The sequence below is a fragment of the Rutilus rutilus genome (genome assembly GCF_951802725.1).
Source record: "Rutilus rutilus genome assembly, chromosome: 2".
Taxonomy (NCBI): domain Eukaryota; kingdom Metazoa; phylum Chordata; class Actinopteri; order Cypriniformes; family Leuciscidae; genus Rutilus; species Rutilus rutilus.
The window spans coordinates 34,258,854-34,268,917 of NC_140210.1; positions in this window are offsets into that span (position 1 = coordinate 34,258,854).

Here is a 10,064-nt window from a genome sequence, read left to right on the forward strand (position 1 = left end):
AGATAGATAGATAGATAGATAGATAGATAGATAGATAGATAGATAGATAGATAGAACCTGTAATCGTGTTACCGTAATATTATTACTAAGAGGATATTTATTTATGTTACTTAAATTTTTGCGTTTGCTCTTGAACCTGGTTGTTGTGTAAAATCCAAGAGGAAATCCAAGGAAATGGTTATTGTGCATCAGTCCTGTCTCAGTGTGTCAGCAATGTTAGCTCAGATTTAGCACAACAACTCTCCATTTGGCTTCAAACCACTTTACAACTGACCCATAAATGAACTGGTGGCAGGGGTTAATCCAGTGTCACATTCAATTTAAAGATGTAATAGTAATGCACCCATAAAGCATACTCAGTTTTAATGGCTACAGTATATTATCTCAGTGTTATTGCAGAATGTTACACCTACATTCTGAACACCAAATAAGACTTGTCGAGAGCACAGTATAAGGCAATATAATTTGCTGTCAGCATAGCCTATCGTGAATTACAATTGATGTCATAACACCGCAGCTGCAGCAGTGTTCTTTACAGTTGAGCAGGTGTCTGTCCCAGTGGCTTTGTAAAGAAAGTCTCTAAAGGCCTGTAATACGACTGCATTCACAAGCTCCAAACACATGCTGATGGAATTTACATGCAGCAAACATCATAACTCGCTTCTGTAAGTGCCCCGGATGCATATCACACGGGTTGTCTTTATTGCAGCAAATCATTTTGACACATTAGCCTGAAGAATAAGCAGAGTGGGGTCAAAGTATCATAACAAAGGCGCCGCTGTAAGTGTCTTTTCACAAGGCCTTGTCAAGTTCTGCAGTCTGCATGCCTCTTTTGCAGCCAGTACATCTTCTGTGGTTTTTGGTTATAGTCTGCTAACAAACCCTCAGGACTAATTACATAGCCTGTGTACTGTACCTCTGAATTAGAAATTGTCATCAGACCAAAACAAACACACAATCACAACTTTCTTAGAAACTAGAAAAACAAAACAAAAACGTTCTGATTTTATTATGCACGGTTGGCCTTAGAAAATGCGATTTGGTACATTTATTTACACATATTTGTTGCTTTGGCAGGTCTTGCTTTTATATACTTCTTACCTTTTACTCATTCTTACGGTTTTAAATATTTTTGGTTAAATTGGGCTTTTAAAAAAATCCATCATATGACTTTTGCCCTCACATAAACCCTTGTCCTAGTTAATAAATAAAAAGTTTTAGTAAAAGGAAATTTTTTTTTGATTCTGCACATTTGCAACTCAAGTTTTACTCAATGAGAAATATATCAACAGGCACAAGATCAAAGCTGTTGTAGGGATAGCAAAGTTACAAGAGTGACTAAGTACTATTTAAAAAGTTAAGGGGTTTGCTTATATAATCAGGGTATTTACTCTGTTTTCTGTAAGCTCTTGTTTCCAATAAGTTATAAAATTTGCATTGCTAACTGAAGCTTTCTGAAAATCTAGGAGCAAATGACAAATTCTAACAGCTCAATATGGTTTTATTCAGTCATGCTCAACGAGTTTATACAAGAGAAAACACCACTAACTATTATGCTGCCTTAACATGTCATATTTTTTTCTATACAATATAAAAATACTATATTATTTATGTAATTAAAAATATAATTTCTTTAATGATTGTGTAATTTAATGTTAAATGTTTAAATAATATCAGTTTGTGAATGAGAGACAGTTCTTAAAAAGGCATATTTGTTTATAATGAATATGATAACCACTTTGCGAACACTTTGTTTTCCATCCCACAAGTCATCCTCACAGTGGCTTTTGAAATTAAAACATAATTTTACAAATAATTTTTGAAAGAGCTGACACCATATAGTGCATCCAATGAAGAAAAATGTATGAATGCAATGGTTGCACATTTAACCTCAAGCTAAATGTGTCATTCACACTTATGGCAGCTTGTCACATGCTCGTTCATGAGAAGTTTGAATAGAATAAAATACTAGTGTCCCGTCATCTTAAGCATACTGTGTAATGAGGATATCATGGAAATCGTTCATGTGTTCTGCTGTCTCCAATTTAAGATGAACCTCTTTCTCCTTTCTCGTTTTTTTATGTTCCCATCCGTTTGACGTGCAGCTCAACCTCTTTCCCAGATTCTTTTCCCCACTGTATAATTGGAGGCACAGTACATAAACAATGCAGCTTCAGTTGGAACATGTCAGCGTGGAATCCGTGGTTTAGGCCTATGCGTCCACGTAAAAGAGCTCTCTTGGTAGCCTTCTTTCTTCTTTCTCTCTCTCCCGGCGGTGAGGTGTGCTCAATGTGGCAGAGATAATTTGTTTGCTTTGCAATTATTTTCCATCAGTGGAGACAAATTGATTTGTACAGCATAAAGCGACAGTGAGAGTGTAGTGCACTATAAGCAGCTCAGACAGATCAGCACTAACTTGCTTATGCTAAAGTCTGACAGACAATGGCACTGTTCCTGTCATTCACTCTCTGTTGAACTCAGTAGTTGGTGCACCTAAGAGAAAACAACTGTGGAGCTCTAAAATCAGTCAGCTGTACAGTATGTGATATGAACTGTTGTTTGCTTTAAGAAAGTTACCATGCCCTGTGCGCATGATTGTATTATTGCATGACGCATGAATATCCAGAAGTTTTCCATGTTTCTGCATATAACATTCTATGATTCAACTGATTATTTTCTCTGAGAAAAAAATAATTGGTCAGATATATAGCAAATACCATTAAATAATTCCTAAACAATAGGTTGTGCAAGACTGGGAAAAAAGAATAAAAAGAATCTCCTTAGCTCTGTTTAATAATAATAATAAGTTTTTATTTATTTATGAAAAAGTAAATATGTGACCCTGGATCACAAAACCAGCACCGGGTATATTTGTGGCAATAGCCAACAAAACATTGTATAGGTCAAAATTATTCTTTTATGCCAAAAATCATTAGGATATTAAGTAAAGATCATGTTCCATGAAGATATTTTGTAAAGTTCCTACCGTAAATATATAAAACATTTAGATCCAGCACAATCGTGAACATAAATGGACAACTTTAAAGGTGATTTTCTCAATGTTTCGATTTTTTGCACCCTCAGATTCCAGATTTTCAAGTTGTATCTCGGCCAAATATGGTCATATCATAACAAACCATACATCAGATGGAAAGTTTCATCAATGAAAGCTTATTTACTCAGCTTTCAGATGATGTATACATCTCAATTTCAAAAAATTGACCCATGTGACTGGTTTTGTGGTCCAGGGTCACATATGTGAAAGTTTAAAGTGGGGCAGCCAGTATTGTTAATGCAATATAAATGATTCTAATTCTAATTTAAATTAAATATTAATATTTTTTCTACGTTAGAGTGGCATCACAGTTTCAGCGTTAGCTAAATTCAGTGCTTGTGTTAACATCAGATACATTTACAATTTGTTTTCAAATCACAACAGTAAATTTAGTAGTTTATTACTCTATCACAAGAATGAAGCCATGCTGTTTCACTGTCTGTGAAAAAAAACCCTCGCCTATCTATATCATATTTATATATTTATTTATGACCTCCAGGGGTTAAGTCAACATTTTCTGAAGGCAAATCACTGTACATTGCAATACACTGTAACTGATTTTTGTAATTTGAATAGTATTTTACTGTAATATTTACAATAAGATACTGTACGTAAAATGTGTATACAGTATTACTGTGAGCAGCAAAGGATTGTGGGCAAACGGTCACTACTGTAATTATTTTCGTAAATCTATTTACATTATGAACTGACCAATGGCAAGGAAGATTTTTGGTGGAAGTAGCGGTAAAAGGACAAAAGAGAAATAAAGGAAATTATCTATTTTACATGAAAACTTTAGTTAAACGGAGAAACATAACTTTTGTATGTTATGTTGCCTCTTTAACGTAAGTTAGTCATTGGTCTCTTACAGCGAGGCGAGCTAATGTGAAATAGTGAGGGAAAGTGAGGTATGTAACACCATCAATTAAGTTTTTAAACAGTATTTTCAAGTACTTTTTTTAAAAAATTTTTTATTTTTTTTATATTTGAATTTAGTATTTCAGTTTCATACCCTATTTTGTTCCCTGTTCATGGAAAGTGTCTTAACAGGTTGTTGTCAGCTTAACACTGCAAGGTATATCAACAAAACAAATTAGTTAATAACCTAATAATAGCAAACTTTAGAACAGCTTTCGCTACATTTGTTGAAATTTGATTACATGTTTACTGATATCAAAGTAAAGTTATAGATTGCTTATGTCTGCTAATAAAAAAACCTGTGTATGACAGTTAAACAGAGAGCTCTCTCTCTCTCTCTCTCTCTCTCTCTCTCTCTCTCTCTCTCTCTCACACACACACACACACACACACACTCACACTCACACACACACACACACACACACACACACACACACACACACACACACACACACACACACACACACACACACACACACACACACACACACACACACACACACATTGCTCCCCCATGTGAGCCAGAGTTCAGGGGTCACCAATTACTTGGGGAGGCTGAGAAAGTTGCAGAGGCCAGCCCACGGCTGCCATGTTGAATTAATGTCTGTTTGCTCATAGGTAGGAAGTCAGACCTCACTACAGCTCAGTGGATCTTTTGAGTTATAGGCCAGTCATGCAAAATGCATAATGTATTTGAAATCACTTACATGTATAAAAAGTAATTTATCTTAAAAATTAGCACTGTTTTTGTATATGAGGTGCTATTAACATAAAACAAAGAATATTTCAGACATAAAATAATAACATTAACACAGAAACCATTGTAACAGTGTGGTTCAATCAAATGAAGGAGAATATCAAATTCCAAGAATTTGTCTTTTAATAATAAACCAAAATAGATCATACAAACAGGCATAAGAACAGAAAACCACACGTAGTCTCAACAAGAACCTAAACGGGGTATATAGACAGGAGTAAATGAGTGAGTTAACAAGTGGCAGGTGGTCACAATAGGTTACTATGTTAACAAATAGGCACACACTAGGAAACCAGCGATGTGTCTGAAATCACCCCCATACCCTTTAATAGGACATTATTTGAGGGGACAGCCATTTGTAGTGGTGTCCGAAACCGAGTGCACTAATTCAATCCCATAATGCAACGCAGTAACGAGTGTACAAGTGATTTAGGCTGCGTTCCAGTCCAAAATTGTCATGCCCTTCACTCGCTAACTTCCCTCCGTCTCGTTCACTCAGATGTACGTCATTGCTTACGTTGCATAAGTGCCCACTACTGGCGGAACCTTTGCAATAGGCTGAATTGGAATGTGCTAAGCCCTTGATCACTTAGAATGCAATATGTAATAAATGCAATATGCGTTGACGTCACAATGCGTTGACGTTGCACTGTGGTATATTGAGCTGCCTGAAGTGTACATATGAAGTAGACTCGCTCCCTCTGTCAAAATCGAGGGCGCGAGGGTCTGTCCATATAAACTTCCCTCGTCCACTTCACAAAGTGGAACGCACTTCAAAATGGCGGCAGGGATTCCCCCGAGGGGATGTGCTTAGGGAAGTTTGCAAGTGCGTGTCTAAAAGTGGACTGGAACGCAGCCTTACACTCAATGGCAAGAGAATACCCATAATGCACTGTGAGGGTCGTGCCGAATGAATTCCCACGTGTCGCCTGAAGATGGCGCCCGCAGCTGAATCATCCATCAACCCATTTACCAAACCACTGGTCCAATGTGGTTATAGCATAATATCCTAGGTATAATTTCCTTTTTAATTGATTATTAAATTGTTTAATTAAGGTTTATGCATGCTATTTTCCATGACATATAAATATAAATTCTCTTTCATGACTCCTGGAGCTGCCAGTTTGCGAAGTTTTAAATGATTATTAAACAACGAGCACAAACTACGCAAAAGCAGCAGTCCTTCTGGCGCACTCAGTGTCTGAATTTGCTCACTTGTTTAAATTCCCTTCTTCAAGTGGACTATATTAGTGGAGTAATGTAGGGAATAGTGAATGAGGGTATGGGGCGATTTCGAACACAACTCGGGACAGGAAAGACAGGAAATGAATAAAGAAACTGGGAGCACAAAACTAAGCCAAAACAGAACATAAACCTGACATTAAACCCCCTCCCAACCCCCAGGGAGGGTTGGGGCTCTGGAGGGGATGTGGAGCTGGAGAGAGGTGTGACCAAGGGGGGGCCTGACAGAGGGAACCACCACGGAGAAGATGATGGAGGGAGGAGCCAGATGACGATCTAGCAGCACGCCATCCTGACGAAGGCCCACAGTGGAACCGATGGAGGAAGGAGCCACGATGGAGACTTGAACCTGACTGACATCAGTGGATCCAGGAGACTTGGAGACCCAGGCAGAGCTGAAGAGCCAAAAAGACTGGGTGACACCGTAGGTCCTGGTGAAGCCGCAGTGACAAGTGGCCGAGGTGGAGTCAGGGTGCCGGAGGACTGAGGCAGAGCTGGTGGGACAGAGGACCAAGGTGGAGCCAGGGGGAACGCAGAGCCCGATTAAGCCGAAGGGGTGGAGGGACAAGGCACAGCCAAAGGCCAGGAGATCCATGTTGTAGGCAACTGACCAAGGCAAAACTGGAGGGACAATGGAGCCCGGTGGGGCCGTGAGCACGATGGTCCCAGGTGGAGACCTTCCCATGCCCTCGAACTCCAGTAAAATGCTTTCCCCACAGGACGTTATTGCCGGCTCACAGACTCACTGTTGGCCTCGGGCTCCATAGCAAAGTTTGGCTCAGGCAAGCATTTCTGGACTATTACCTACATTGGCCACATTAGACCAGCGGTTTGGAAAATTAATGGAAGGAGGTCATGATTGGCCAGCAAAAGGGCATATACATTGAACGCTGGATCAAGAATCGGACATGGGACCTCATTGATACGCGGCGCCGACTGAAACAAGTCTGGGATCAAGCCTCAACTGAACCTGCCCTTCAAGCTGCTGAAGAGAACTACCAGGCGGCTGATCGGATGGTTAAACGAAGCTGTCGGCGAGACAAACGCGAATAGATAGAGGGGAAAGGACAAGAAGCACAAGAAGCTGCCGACCAAAATGACTCAAAGATGCTGTATCCGATCGCAAACGTCCTAAGCAGATCAATTTAGCGGCCAAGGTGCGCCGATCAAGAACAAGGACGGCTGTCTCCTCTTAACAGTCGAGGAAAAAGAACAACACTGGATCGAAAACACTTTGGTGAAACCCTGAACCAACCGGAGCCGACGTTGACATTCCCTGAAGACCCCATGCCGAAGACCTCCCAGTGGACATTGGCGCAATTACAGTGGTGGAGACCATGGCGGCGATCGTGGCTTTCACGATATTGTATATTGGACGAGATATCACCCAAAAATGCTGAAACATGGTGACCAAGCCTTTGTCGAAGCGCTGACAACTCTCCTTAACACCTGCTGGGATAAGTCTGTCGTGCCGCAAGATTGGAGAAAAAGCGTCATAATCAAGCTCCCAAAGAAGGGAAATCTTGCTGATTGCAACAACTGGCACGGAATAACTCTACTATTGGTTCCCGGAAAAGTCCAAAGCATGGTCATCCTCCGGCGGATGCGACGTGCAGTCAGTGAACGGCTACAGGAAGACCAGGCCAGATTTAGGACCAGATGATCCTGCTCGGAACAAATTTTCATTTTAAGAACAATTAGACAATTATAGGGGGCGATTTCGGACACAGCTCTGGTCAACTAAGGAAGACAGGAAATGAACACAGGAACTGGGAGCACAAAACTAAGCCAAAACAGAACATAAACCTGACCACCATAGCATGTTTTATTAACAAAATTAAGCAATATCTCACAAAAAATAAACAAATAAACTGTATTTGATTGAGATGTAGAAATTAAAATTGAAATGACTGTAATTTTTTTTATATTGTTGAATTTGTTATCATTAAATGTGTTAATTAAATATACACTATGTGTAAGTTTTGGATATGAATATAAACTATTATGTGTCAATTGTTTTCTTTTTCAATCATCCTGAGCAAAACATTTATTCTTTGTACAAGCACAATCTGGATCTGAGCCCTGAATTCCTCACATCATAGCTTTCCTAACTCCAGTCACTCAGACACAATTTGTTCAATGTCCGAAAGCTCTCTTCCCAACCTGTGTAAAAAGAAAAAAAGAAAAGAAAAGTGGCCATTGTTCAGGTCAGAGTTTGCAGAAGGCAAGCCCTTTGCACTTTGTGAATGATTTAAGTCTCAATGGGTCTGATTCACTGTGTTCAGCCAAACCGGCATAATTTGCAAAAACAGCACTTGATTTTGTAATAAAGGTCCAGTGTCGTCTTCAATTGAGTCCTGCTGCTCAGTGGCAGTAATTACAGGGGCCTTCTCTGTCTCTCTTTTACTGGGTCCCCAGTCTCCCTCTTTCAGCGTCAGTGAAAGTCCAGCTGAGCTCTGATGCAGAGCTAATGCTAATGTACTCAGTCCAGTATGTGCAAAACACACAAATACAAATACAAATTCACTGCACTATTTTTTAATTGTTGGTAAGTACACATATGCAACGCATTTCAGAATCCCTTTTTCTGTTCCTGTACGATCAGCTCCTACTCTGTAAAATTTGAATGAATCTCTGAATTCTGCGCATTTGTTTGCACTAATATCTGGCAACACTCATATATGGGCCGTTGCTTTTGAGAAGTAATCGAAGAAGACAATGGAAAATGATGAAGGTGGAAAGAAATTACAAAAATGCAAGGATTTTAAGAAGGTACCTGTTTATACATTATGAATATAAAGATTACACTGTTTGGAGATCAGGTGAAGTTTCACAAAACATTTGCAGTGCACATGTGTCTGGGGCTGAGCTAACAGTGGACTGACAAGTTTGGGATTTAGATGGACTTGAAGGGTTAGACACACCTCCTCAAGCCATCCCAGGTGTATATAACTTTCTTCTTTCAGCCAAACACAATCTGAGTGGCTCACAATCACAAAAAATATCCTGGTTCTTCCAAGCTTTATAATGGGAGTGAATAGAGCCTGAGATTTTGAAGCTCCAAAAAAAGCGCATCCATCCATCATAAGATCCATACGGCTCCTGGGGGTGAATAAAGGCCTTGTGAAGCGAAACGATGCGTTTTTGTAAGAAACATATCCATATTTATAACATTATAAACTATTATCACTGGATTCCGGTAACGGCCGTACGCGAGTCTAGTTCCGGCGGAAGAGTGACCTCTGACCCGCAAGAGGCTAGTCTATTCTCACCTAAGCTTCCTACATCCTACATCATACGTCGGGTCAGATTTCACTCTTCTGCCGGACTTGCGTACGGCCACTACCGGAAGCCAGTGATTATAGTTTATAAAGTTACAAATACATACTTCTTTTGTCACATTGCTGTTTTTCGCCTATACTATATAAAGAAGTATGCGATTTCGGATGCAGCTAATGTTCTGTTAACGCAAGTTCTGAAGCATGAAACATAAATCACATGAGCCAACTCTTCACACATAATGGCACGTGATAGATGTTTTGAAAAACAAAACGTTATTTAATTATATTTCAGCATAAACACATCTCTAGACAGGTAGTGAACATATTAACATTTATAATTAATTTGTGGCTTAAATGTTGCAGCTATTTGTAACAATCAAAGTATTTATCCCAATGTTCCATAATGGACACAAATGTACCATTAGAAAAATAAATATCAGAAAAGTATCAGTTCTGCTGTTGTTCATAAATACCAGTAGTGACACGTCACCATCAATGTCCCAGTGCATAGTGAGCCAAGGTCCTCATTTCATGTAAACGATATACTGATTCATGACCTATAGTGAGCTGACCTATGCACCATATTAATTAAAAAGTGGGGACAATACATTTTTGTATGTTTTTGTTTTTTAATTGTTGTGTACTTGTCACAATTATATTCTTGTAAGACTTATAGTCTTGTCTGCACCTGTTCTTGTTAGTCCCTGATTAGTTAACCTTCATCCACCTGTGTCTAGTTAGTTCCCTCGTTTACCCTGTGTATATATTCTCCCGTTCAGTTCTATCCCTTGTTGGTTATTGTTCGTGTGAA